This window comes from Ostrinia furnacalis, unplaced genomic scaffold (assembly GCF_004193835.3).
Source record: "Ostrinia furnacalis isolate ACB-3 unplaced genomic scaffold, ASM419383v2 OfSCF4045, whole genome shotgun sequence".
NCBI lineage: Eukaryota > Metazoa > Arthropoda > Insecta > Lepidoptera > Crambidae > Ostrinia > Ostrinia furnacalis.
In genome coordinates this window covers 423,450-437,347 of record NW_021134284.1, presented here as the reverse complement: position 1 = coordinate 437,347, position 13,898 = coordinate 423,450, and the positions used below count along the sequence as shown (strand labels likewise).

Below are 13,898 nucleotides of genomic sequence, written 5' to 3'. Positions count from 1 at the left end.
AGTGGTGTTCATTATCATCATCATCTCAGCCATAGGTAGCGGCCTGCTACCAACCGGGCAACATGAAAAGCATTGGGGGAGGCCTATGTTCAGCAGTGGACGTCCTATGCTATGGCTGAGATGATGATGACGAACGTTTAGATATGGGTAGCAGGCCGCTACCAACCGGGCAAGTGGTGTTAGACACTTCAAATATCATAGGCTTCTGTGTGCTTACCACAAGTTTACGTTAGGTGTGCTCGCTAGCGAGTACGTCAAAAATTTCTATAAAGATTTTATTTCTTGAAAGTAGCCGCCAGGGGCGCTGCATAATATGTCATACTTTTAATGTCATTTTTTTCCGCAGTCGCTAGCGAGCACACCTAACTTAAACTCATGGTAAGCACACTGATATGGGACAAAAAGTGGACTTTTGTAATAGGGGCGAGAGTATAGTTTATAAGCTGTCGACTTTTTAATTTGGTCATATTGAAGTTCAGAGAGAGTGCGGCGCTAACGGTTTACGCGTTGCTCTTGCCTACATGAAATTTGATTATTTTATTTGTTGAAAAATTTTAGGCCATTATTGTAACAACGCGCTTTTGTCAAATCTACAAATTTAGAGCAGATGATGAAATTGAACAGCCCTATACAGGTTGGTAATAATACCACAGATAGGTACCTATACAAAATACAAAAATCTTTATTGTGAATCATAAATGTGAAATGGGGACAAGTTACAGTACTCGTAGTATCACTATGTTCCGCTTAAAGAGAGAAAAAAATACTAAATAATAATAGGTATAATAACTAGTGTAATACCAATAAAATTGTAATATTAAGCATTACCTACATCTTACAAGGAAGTAAACTTATACACTTTTAATAAGTAATAAATAACTTTGAATAAACTTATATGAGTAAAGGCACATTTATATTCATTAAGATTAATCATTAATTGCTATAAATTCCGAGACATACCTACTTAGTTGACGTCAAATTGCAGGAAAATACTTATAAGGCAGTGGTTAATCCCAATCTTTTTATCTCGCGGCGCACTTACAAAAGTATTGCCCTACTCTTTGAAAAAGATACAGTCGAAAGACGGGTGGGTCTTGCGACTGTACCCTACCCTTCCCACGGTTTTTTATTCAGACTTAAAATAAGTAGACCGCTTCCACATTCGGGCGTCAGAAGTGCAGCAGCAGCGGACGCCTGCCTTCATATTCTAAAAACGCGCTGCTAAAGTCGCCTAATGTGAAAGCACTCTTAAAGACCACGGGCTTGAGTAGATTTAAGTAGATTTATTGATCAACCGTTGTTAAACCTTAATGCGTCACAGCACGAACTACATTAGGTATCACTGAAAGCTTTGTTGTCAAAAACTGTATCACAAATTCACAATAGGTACATATTATGGTTCGGTCAGTTAATCTATCCGGTTTGACAATATGTATTTAAATAGAATCAATATTTTTATCAGAACACTGAGGCAGTGCCGTAACTAGCCTTTTATGCGCCCGGTGCGAGCTTTCAAAACTGCGCCCTTGAATAATGCTTGGTCTGGTCATTTCTGCGCCCCTCCAGGGTCTGCGCCCTGTGCCTGGGCACCGCTGGCACCGCCCTAGTTACGGCACTGCACTGAGATAAGTATTGATAAGTTAGATAAACGACATTTTCACGCAATCATGCTCCAATTTCTAACTTTTACATGAAATACCTACAAGGATTACAGAAACTTTCAAGTAAAAAAAACAGTCATGTTAGACACCAGCGACTGCTACTTCCTCTATACCGCAATCGTTCTTTCCTCGACGAATCTTGAAGAAACCGTTCTCTCCCCAGTCAGTGTTCCAGGAGTTCGCCACTAGCCAGTATTTGATGCCGTTGTCCACGCCCCAGCCAAGCAATTTCACTGAGTGTCTTCCTACTTTGTCCCCCGCCACGTGATAATAGATGCCATCTTTGTAACTAAGAAAATCTGAATACACATCAAAAGTAGCAGTGACGGGCCCATTCTTAAAAATATCCTTCTTAATCGCTGTATTAGATTTCAAATTGTAAATAGACTTGAATATCTTCTTGTCTTTTTTGTAAGTAATTTTGTATTTTGGCTGACAATTTTTTTGACATTTAGGGGTATTTACATACATTCCACATTCGGGTCTTGGTCCAGGAATATCATGATCACAGGGTTCGATCTGGTAAGGAAGGCATCCCTGTTGTGAGCCGTACCCTCCACCGGACACTACACCTTGGCGTTTGGAATACATCCATGCTTTCCACAACACTCCGCCGCCGCAGCCGGGTCCGCAGTTGTGGCAGCAGCTGAGGACGTCTTCGACAGAGAAGTAAAAGTTCCTCGTTCCGTTGGACCTGATGCACGTGCGGTCTGTCATGGCCGAGACAGCTGATACCGCCCAGCAGCTGCCGCAGGAGCCTTGGTCTCGAATGTCGTATAGGGTCGGGCATCTATTCCACTTAAGTCTAGCATCGAACTGTTCTGGAAGTCGATCAAAATCCATTCCATAGGTCCTTTGAGGAAGTCGATTCCAACCGTAGTCTCTCCTGGATCCCATGAGCCGTTTGATATATGACATCGGAATTTTTTCGTGGAAATTGCGGCCAGCTCTCCATAAGTTCTGTTTGGAGTTGATGTGTTGAATGAATTCATCTGAGAGAGGATGCATGTGTTTTGTGGCACCAATAGGACTGTTTATAATAAACATCACTGTTATGATCACAAAAAACGTTGACATTTTATTTTTTAGCAGCAGCACCGCACCGTTAACCAGGACAAATGCAAACAAACTACTGAGATGAGATGTTACTTTGTTTATGAATTAATATGTAGGTATTAATAGGACACAAGGAAAATAGTTATAAAACGTAACGAGGCTTCCGGCGACTGGGACCGCAATTAACTGGGACCGCGGTCCCAGTCGCCGGATCCGTAAAAAATAAATAATTTTCTATAAATTTTTTTAGGTGTAATAATTGAAGAAAAATCCTTTTTAATTTAAAAACATCATTTATTAATATAAAATATTTATTTAAAAAGGGCTACCTGACCTTGAAATCGACGAGGCTTTAGTCAACTTACACTGCTCAAAACTTATACCGCGGGATTAATTGTCCACATGAATACTTTTATTGTTTTTCTTTTGTCATCTCATACCGCTTGAAAGAAAAGATAAAATACATTGTATTATTTGAAATATTTGTACATTCATGAATAAAAGTGTCTGGGGAAAAAATTATATGCCATAGCTTGGTTATACTGATTTAATAAAAAAATCAGTCGTTTGATTTATAGTACTTATACACTTGCGAGCAAAAGTATGGAATCACTTAGGGGAGAGGGGGGCAGCTTTGGACAGGGGCAGCTTAGAACAAATGAATTTAAAAATCACTGGTTTAGGCTACAATGGTATAAATCATAATTTATATTGCGAGCACTGATGCGCATAGCTGTCACATCTCATTTTTAATATTTAATTGTAGGTTAACCGGTAAAAGTGTTTTTTTGTTTTTGACTGCCAGTTTCGCTCTTTTTTATTTTGGTTCTAAGGTTTTTGTGGACGTAGTTTTATAAAATAGTGAGTGGTTTGTTTACTATATGAAAGTTTAAATAGTTTCAATGATGATTTGATAAGAAATTGCAACATAAAAGTATGTTCACTTGTTAAATTTATGTTTTTTTCTGGAAATATACCCATGGGGCAGCTTTGAACGAAATGGTTGGGGCACCTTTGAACTTTATCAATTTTCTTTTTTAAGTGGTGTTATAAAACTTTAAGTTTTCTAATACTTCCTAGAAGGTTCTTACATAAAAAATAAGCAGATTGCTTTACTGCGACAGATAAAATTTCAAGCTGGGTGAAGTCTGGGCGAAAGCGAGTTTTAGTAGTTAATTGATATTTTTAAAATTATGCAGTTTTGTCTTTGATGTGTCATTAAATAGAAAGTTTATAGGTATTTAGTTAATTGATATATCTTATAATTACTTTTTTTTTTAAATAATATCCACGTCTCTCGTGTTACTTTGTACTGAGTGATTTAAAATAAAATAAACATGTTAAATTGATCCCAAATGACACTGATCATTTAGAATTTTATTATTAATTATTTAAAAAATACATATTCATAAATATTCAGTTTTATTTAATTGAAAAAAATACTAATTCAAAACTGCCCCATGCGTGTTCAAAGCTGCCCCGACTACGGGGCAGTTTTGAACATTTACAGGTCTGTGCAAAAATCTAAATATCTTAAAAAGCGTTCATGAACAATTAGGAAGAACATCATTATTTTGTTGTGAGATAACCATGACCTCTATCTAGGAAGAAAAAATTAATGAAATCAGTCAAATTTAGAAGATATTTAATAAAGTATGAAAATTGTTCAAAGCTGCCCCCCTCTCCCCTACTGTGGTTATAAAGGTGTACCAAGGGTACATGCTACACCTTTTTATTCGATTGTAAGAGTACTGGTTTACTCACAAATCCGTTTTATCTGATTTTCGAAATCATTTAATTACACTGGTGTTTATCATTCAAATCAATGACTAATGCTTGAACTNCTGGGATTCTACACCTTCAGAAGCAGCACAAATCGTTGCACTATTGCAAGAAGGGCTCAGCCAGAGGGCTGTCGCACGTCAGCTCCACATAAGCCAGTCCTGGGTTTCGAAAGTTTTAAGACGCTTTCGGGAGACTGGTGGCTTTATCCCGAGACCAAGTTCTGAACATTGCCGGTGCACATCGCAGAGGGAAAATCGTTTTTTCATGTCAACTTCTCTACGAAATCGTCATTTGACTGGTATCGACGTCCAGCAAGAGCTCAGAAATGTTCGTAGGATAGCTGTTAGCAAGTGGACAGTTCAGGTCAGTCAAATGACGATTTCGTAGAGAAGTTGACATGAAAAAACGGTTTTCCCTCTGCGATGTGCACCGGCAATGTTCAGAACTTGGTCTCGGGATAAAGCCACCAGTCTCTCGAAAGCGTCTTAAAACTTTTGAAACCCAGGACTGGCTTATGTGGAGCTGACGTGCGACAGCCCGCTGGCTTAGCCCTTCTTGCAATAGTGCAACGATTTGTGCTGCTTTTGAAGGTGTAGAATCCCAGGTAAAGTCAAAAGAAGCCGAGATGTGTATGGATCAACGTGTAAACGCAAAAATCCGAAAACACGTGCTTTTATAGGGGATAAATAGGCCGCAACTCGCGACGTATCAAACAGTTGGTACATGTCTTTTTTCTTACTTCTTCACATCAGCTGGGATATCTTTTTAATTACCGGTGTGATTTAAATGAATTTGGTATCAATTTAAAGTTAAAAGCTTAATCTTTAAAATGGTGCTACTTTTTTAGTTACTAACAAATTCGTTAGTACACAAGATCGCGTGGAAACAACTTCATGTAAGTGATTCCATACTTTTGCTCGCGAGTGTATATTAATAGATTTATAGTGGATTTAAAATAATAAGCATTAAAATATGTTGTACTAGGTACATAAATAAAATTTAGTAAATAATAATTTACTGGTAAAAATCAAAAATCAAAATTATCTTTATTTGTTTAGACTAATTAAATTAGTTCTTGCAAATCGTCAAATGCTCAAAGGTAGAAAATGCTTTACAGTATTCAGTCCAATATTAGTATTTGTATGTAAAAATGGCCTAGCTAATCTACTTATTGCTAAGCGCATAGTATAAAATCATGTCTAGAACGAGTCAATGATATTTATATAAACTAATTTAGATTTTTTTTTCGTATGACTGTACCGATTTTGGCTTGAATAATATATTTTTCTAAGTTATAAGAGTGGTCCCAGTTGCCGGAAGAAAATTATTTATTTTTTACGGATCCGGCGACTGGGACCGCGGTCCCAGTTAATTGCGGTCCCAGTCACCATGTACAATTTTATACTCATTTGGTCATCATAAAATTATATAATATTATATTATCTGTGATAATTACTGTATTAATAGTGTGAATTAGGAATACACAATATAGCCGACGAGTAAGCCGATATTATACGTCACGTCACGTTTTGAAAGCAGTAATTCCACTAAGTATTATAATGAAAGTATAACACAATCATCCATGTAAACCAGTATGTATTATGACTACAATCTATTAATATAACTTAAAGAAGCATTGAAAAGGAAAGGATTATACGTACGATGAACTACTCAAGCTATTAGCCCTTTATTCGCTCTCATCATCATCATCATGATCATTTTAGCCATAGGACGTCCAGTTGAACATAGTCCTCCCCCAATGATTTCCACAATGGCCGGTTGGTGGCGGTCTGCATCTAGCGCCTTCCCGCTACCTTTATGAGGTCGTCGGTCCATCTTGTGGGTGGACTTATTGGGTTTTGTGGATTTATTCGCTTTAGCAACCCATAATAAAACCCTTAAGAAGTAATAAAACTCCAACCCCTTTATTAATAAAAGTTACACCCTAGTTGTACTCTGGTTTAAGTTGTCATTTGTTATGGAAATGTCGTTTTAATCCAAGGTTCATCCTAGGTATAACTTTTTATTAACAAGAGGGTAGTAGTTCTTCAAATAAAAACATTTATTTCACAATTATCCCTATCAATAATTATAGAGTTAAGGAAGGATGCTGGAGCAGTAAACCCTTCACGCCTCACATAACGTAAGTACCATACGATGGACACGTATGATACTTCGGTTACACAAAAAATAAAATAAAATGTTTATCTTCGAACGCAACCAGATCTGAGGCTGGTGGCCATAGTAAATGTTGTTCGTTTTGGTAAGACTTTTCAAATGACACTACAAACATAACTATTGGAGCCGGGTACCTTTTTGCAAAAAAGTATGTTTATCTTCGAACACAACCAGATCTGAGGCTGGTGGCCATAGTAAAAGTTGTTCGTCTTGGTAAGACCTTTCAAACGACACTAGAAGCATAGCTATTGGAGCCGGGTACCATTTTGCCCATTGTCCTTTACGTTGTAATTTTCAGCGCAATAATATAATTTCTGCTAAATGAATTGATTAATTTAAACATTTATCCAAGAATAACTCCTGGTATATGGTATAACAAGCACATTGACAGTTTTAATATGGAAAATAATGTCAAAACTGACGATTTATTCCGAGATTAATATTTACCTACTCTTGTTTGGTCGAATCCACCCATAAGGAAAATTAAAAACGTACTAAATTTTTCATGGCTCTAGCCCTAGTTGGAATGATAAGATAATAATTACCACTTTAAGGATACTAACCGTATGACAATATCTCTAGATTAAGAATACTACCACAGAATAATAATAATAAGTACTATTAGGGGAGAGGGGGGCAGCTTTGAACAATTTTCATAGTTTATTAAATATCTTCTAAATTTCACTGATTTCATTAATTTTTTCTTCCTAGATAGAGGTCATGGTTATCACACAACAAAATAATGATGTTCTTCTTAATTAATTGTTCATGAACGCTTATTAAGATATTTACATTTTTGCACAGACCTGTAAATGTTCAAAACTGCCCCGTAGTCGGGGCAGCCTTGAACACGCCTGGGGCAGTTTTGAATTAGTATTTTTTTCAATGAAATAAAACTGAATATTTATGAATATGTATTTTTTAAATAATTAATAAATAAAATTCTAAATGATCAGTGTCATTTGGGATCAATTTAAAATGTTTATTTTATTTTAAATCACTCTGTACAAAGTTTCACAAAACTTAGGGATATTATTAAAAAAAAGTAAATATAAGATATATCAATTAACTAAATACTAATAAACTTTCTGTTTAATGACACATCAAAGACAAAACTGCATAATTTTAAAAATATCAATCAACTACTAAAACTAGCTTTTGCCTGGACTTCACCCAGCTTGAAATTTTATCTGTTACAGTAAAGCAATCTGCTTATTTTTTATGTAAGAACCTTTTACGAACTATTAGAAAACTTAAAGTTTCATAATACCACTGAAAAAAGAAAATTGATAAAGTTCAAAGGTGCCCCAACCATTTCGTTCAAAGCTGCCCCATGGGTATATTTCCAGAAAAAAACATAAATTTCATAACGGAACATACATAATATTTATGTTGCGATTTCTTATCAAATCTTAATTGAAACTATTTACACTTCCATATAGTAAACAAACCACTCACTATTTTATAAAACTACGTCCACAAAAACCTTAGAACCAAAATAAAAAAGTGCGAAACTGGCAGTCAAAAACAAAAAAGCACTTTTACCGGTTAACCTACAGTTAAATATTAAAAATGAGATGTGACAGCTATGCGCATCAGTGCTGGCAATATAAATTATGATTTATACCATTGTAGCCTAAATCAGTGATATTTAAATTCATTTGTTCTAAGCTGCCCCTGTCCAAAGCTGCCCCCCTCTCCCCTACTATACCTACTTAAGGTACTTGATACAAAAAGGCCTACCTAACTTTAAATGCTTATATTTTAATAAACATTAACGCCAATCAACAAAAACAAGGTTAATTAACTTTTTCCATCCTTTAATTTTAACAATATTACAAAAAATAACACAATTTTTAACTAAATCTCTTTAAAATAAGCAAAATACGAAACTACTGATTTTGGCTTTAATAAATCACCTACACGGAATAAGGCCTATATGATTCAAATAACTCTAGACCTTAAAATTGAGGTTGTATTAAACAAAATGCGGTCTTATAACATTAAACATCACAACAACATCTCTATTTTTATTAGAATCAGTGCATAAAAAGGCTTCTGAATCATCTTTACGAACTCCTACACAATCTTTGTGATACCACCAAAAACAGTCCTTTATGGTCGCATATCTGCCACTTTGTCTTCGAGACAGGCATGATAATACCAGCTTTTATTCTTCTTTCCTTTAGAATTTTACATACCTACGGTTTTTTTTTCTTATTTTTTATTGGTTTTGTATTTTTTTCGTTTTTTTTAGGGTTTGTAATTTTTTTCAACTCTGTTTTCTTTTTCTTTTCTGTGCTGTTTGTAACATTCTTATTAAATAAATATTAAGTTACTCTTTTACTCATTTAATTTAGTGAATTTGTCCGTAATCAGGTGTTAACATAAGTATCTAATATGGTCTAATAGGCCTAGGCCTTATTAGCTATCTCGCTCTTGTTGTCTTTAAACATTTACAAAAATAATGCATCTATAGCCAGTAGTACAAATTAAGGTAATTATTAGCTAGTAAGAAATATTTAGAAACGATTACCAAGAAAATCTTAACCTAAAACAGCGTCATTTTACCGAAAATTTAAGATGAAATCGCCAGATTTTTATAAGACAGCACGAAATCACCCACCACCTTAGAAGAACGCGTGCTAATTGGTAATGAGATCGTGGATCGGGACGCTCTTCTTGCACTCTACCGGGTTATAGGGCATATGAGTACCTACGTGTCCTTGAAGTATTATCCCGGTTGGATTTATTTATCTGTGTTTTCTGATGTATAGGCCTTATTAGAACGTAGGCCTTATTTGTACCAAGTACCTTATATTCTAATCAGGCCAGCGTAAGCTCTTCGTTCTATGCCCAGATGATTTATTCCGCGTATTATTTTGAAAAATCCATTGTCCCCCCAGTCACTATTCCAGGAGTTCGCAGCCAGCCAGTACGTTATGTTATTTTCTTTGCCCCATCCGAGTAGCTTGACAGAGTGTATTCCAACCTTACTTCCATGATTGTGACGGTATACACCTTCTTTGTACATATAAAAATCTTGGTAAACCGTAAACGAAGTTGACACAGGTCCATTATTCTGTATGTCTAACATGATTTCGTACATGTTGCTTAATTTATAATGTTTTTTTATTTTCACTTTATCATTATTATATTTTATTTTATATGATTTCTGACAGGACAATTTACATTTTACGTCAAAAGTTTCATGACCACACGGTACTTTATTACTGTTGTAATCCTTTGTGTGATTGCATGGTGGAATTTCGTAAGGTTTGCATCCCATTGATGAATCGTAATTTCCACCTGACACTATTCCTTTATTTTCTGCAAATCTCCATGCAGCCCCTTCATAACCACCGACCTTACAGGGATTGCCGCAATTATTTAAACAGCAGGTCATGACGTCCATTGCTGAGAAATAATGATTTTTCGTACCATTTGATTGAATGCAGAGTCGGTCAGTCATTGCGGACACCGCAGCCACTGCCCAACAGCTCCCACACGATCCTTGGTCCCGAATATCCCATAATGTCGGACAGTCTTTCCAATTAAGACGTGCATCGAAACTTTCCGCAATTTTTTTTATTTTATAGTTGGGTGGTTTGCCGCTAATGTTTTCGGGATTTGTTACATGCTCCCTTATTGTTCCCGCAAGCCTCTTCAAGTATTTCATGGGGGTATTTCTGTGGAAGTTTCTGCCGGCTCTCCACGAATTTTGTTTGGAGTTGATGAAGTCAATAAATTCGTCGGAGAGAGGATGCATATGATGCGATGCGTGAACGCCGCCCACTACAAATAAGATCACTAATGCAGGTATAATCTTCATGGTTCGCCGACGCACTGTCTGCCGCGTCCGAACAAAACGATACTAGCAGCCCAATTTGATAACTATTGAGGTAAAGGATATTTATATGCCTCTTAAATAGTATAGGTTAGTTTTTACCTTAAAATTTTGTAACCACGAGGAAAATATTTGACAGTTTTAATTAAATTATCTTAAATATTATTATTTTTGTGGTATAATAGCCACTATCTCATCTTTATATTATCAGAAATTATATAATACTAGCGGCCGCCCGCGACTTCGTACGCGTGGATCCCGTTTTACCCCCTTCATTTATCTTATTTAGATTTTTTTATACAAATGTTTTTTCCCGCTAACTCCCGTTCCCGTGGGAATTTTGGGAATTCCATTCTTTGTGCACCTCTACGGTACCTAAGCTACGTCCCTTCCAAATTTCAAGTGCCTACGTTTAGCCGTTTAGGCTGTGCGTTGATATGTCATTTAGATACCTATTGGTAGGAATAATATTGGACCTCCACTGGATCATGGAGCTCGTAAAAAACAAAATGCAAGATTTTAAAATAGATTAATGTACTTGTAGATATTTTTGGCACTTCTTTTTCAAAAGGTTGTCGACCTGAGCTAGTATGTCAACAACTGCATTTATTACAAGGAATACCTATCAGTCGCCAGGTCAATATCAGCGGTCACAAGTGTTGGAACACAGGGTTCTACCTTTTTTCGCAGAACTTTTTTAATCATAATTTTACTATGCATAACAACGGATGGCATAATCTTCTTTACGCAGAAATTCGTTAGGCATACACTCATTTGGTATACATTCAAAACTAATAATTTTGTAAGGCAGAATCATCTTTAGGCATAATTTTATTATCCCGAATAATTAAAAAGCAGAACCATCACATCGCAGAAAGTTCTTAGTCAGAATAGTCTTTTGGCATACTATTAAAGGTAAAATGTTTATTCCCCTATCGCATTATTAAGAGCTGTAGGGATGAGGTGGAGGGAGAGAGGGGGGTAGGGGAACTCCCCCTGTGAATAGGGGAGATCAGAAACTTAGTTTCTGAAAAAACTGAAAATGAAATTTTGAGGTTAAGTTGCGTTTTTTGGGTAGTTTTATTGGACATCAACTATTTAAGTATGCGATTCTAGACTTAGCGACTGTGTAAGGTCGCAAGTCTAACCTAACCTAACCTATAGCTTTGTTGTCCAACAAGTTTTTTAAAATGACCTTCGTTGGTACATTTGAAGACTAGATCATGCCGATCTTACACTGAGAAAAGGACGTCTTAGGCTGGACTCCATTCACTAAAAAAACACGCAAACTCAAAAGTAAGGGGTAGGCACTCTAAAATTAGCCGTATTCCACCATTGGAATACCATTAAATAATGATGCCAAATAATCATGGTGCTAAAGAATTTTGCTATTCGAAATTATGCCAAATAAAATTCTGCTATCTTAAAAGTATGCCATTGAAAATTCGGGTATATAAACATTCTACCAAACGATGATTATTTTTAACAATGTTTATGCCTTATAAATATTCGGTTAAAGAAGATTATGCCAAGTGAGTTATGCCAAATGAGTTTCTGCGTAACGAGATTCTGCCAGATAGAGGGGAGCCGGAACACAGCGATTGGTGGTTGCGGCCACAATATCCTTTTGGGAATAGGTATAATAATTTTGTTTCAAATTACCTAGTGAAATTGTAACTAACTATTAATTGTCTGTTCCGCTGCATGGGGATTGAATAGTTAAAACGTATTTAAAAAAATATTTTTTATTTAGAACACATCATGTACCTAGGCTACTTTTACTTTAACACATTAAATTCCAGCAATAATAGTATTCTCTATTCCGCAATGATTTTGGTCGCGTAAAATTTTGAAGAATCCTTTGTTGCCCCAGTCGTCGTTCCATGAGTTTGCTGCCAACCAATACTTGACGCCATTTTCCACGCCCCAGCCCATGAGCTTCACAGAATGACGACCCAAGAACTTGCCAGCCACATACTGGTAAACACCACTTTTGTAATTGAGAAAGTCAGCGTACACGTCGAATGTAGCCGTGACAGGACCGCGCGTGTATATATCTTTTAACACAACATTATTTTTTATATAATACACAGATTTACATTTCTTTTTATCTGCGCCATAGCTTTGCTTATAGTGTTCCTGGCAGGTGGATTCACATAGAGGCGTTTTAACGTTGTGGCCACAGGGTTCCAATGTGTTGGGCGCGAAATGATGATCACATGGTGGAACACGGTAGGGTTGACATCCATCCTGCGAATTATACTCCCCCCCTGATACGATGCCGACTCTTTTGTAGTACAGCCATGCATTTTTCAGCACTCCACCAGCGCACCCTGATCCGCAGTTGAGGCAACAGCTGAGGACGTCCGCTGCTGCGAAGTAGAAGTTATCTTTTCCTTGCGAGCTGATGCAGAAGCGGTCAGACATAGCACCGACGGCGGCGACGGCCCAGCAGCTCCCGCAGGATCCTTGGTCCCGGACGTTATTCAACACGGAACAATCAGGCCAACGCTGTCTAATATCGAAGTTTTCAGGCAGAACAGCGTCAGTGATTTCAATGTCGTACGGCGGTGGGTCATCCAAAACTTCGTCTTCTCTTGTAGAGTTGTCATTTATTGTCCCTGCTAGCAGATTGATATAGGATATAGGAATGCCCTGGCGAAAATTTCGACCAGCTCTCCACAAAGTTTGATTCGCATTGATGAAGTTGATGAACTCATCAGATAAAGGGTCGAGATTCTCATCTGTTGCAATATTCTTCAAAACGTACATAGCAGCTGTGAATATCAAAAACTTGGTCATTTTATTTTATTTTATTAATTAAGTAAGTATACCTAGTATTGTTTGTTGGAACGCGTCCTATTCGCCTTACATCACGATGCAACTGCACTTGCGTCTTTACTCTCATAAATGTAATGTTATCGCTAATACTGATAAACTAAAATAGCGTGAACTTATTGTTTATAGTTACCTATCTGTCACTAGGTAATGGTAATTTTACAATAAGTACAAAATAATAAATTACAATTAAATGTTTAATTGAACAAATACGCAAAAGCAGACCGCGACATCGATCTACATCAAACTTAATAAATCTATTAATCAATCTCTATCCGTAGAATACTTACTTTTAAAAGCTTTTTAAGGCATTGAAAGATCAATAAAGAATTAATTAATTAATAGCTACCAACTTATGGTTTTACGTAATACCGTAGCGATATCCATTTATGTAATGCAGTTATAGTTAATTAATTGAGGGAAAATAATATTATGTTTAAATATACTCAGTTTGGAATTTACAGTCTATTTTTCCTCTAATTTGGCATATATTTGCGTAAAAGTTATTATTGTAATGAATATATTTATGTGCC

The 13,898-nt window shown here is 36.3% G+C and overlaps 3 pseudogenes; all 3 read right to left on the bottom strand.

Moving 5' to 3' along the window:
• Window positions 1-1,546: 1,546 nt before the first annotated feature.
• LOC114358607 (cathepsin B pseudogene) lies at window positions 1,547-2,811 on the bottom strand (annotated as a pseudogene).
• A 6,626-nt stretch (window positions 2,812-9,437) lies between these two features.
• Window positions 9,438-10,555, bottom strand: LOC114358604 (cathepsin B pseudogene; annotated as a pseudogene).
• A 1,714-nt stretch (window positions 10,556-12,269) lies between these two features.
• LOC114358599 (cathepsin B pseudogene) lies at window positions 12,270-13,666 on the bottom strand (annotated as a pseudogene).
• Between the last annotated feature and the right edge of the window lie 232 nt (window positions 13,667-13,898).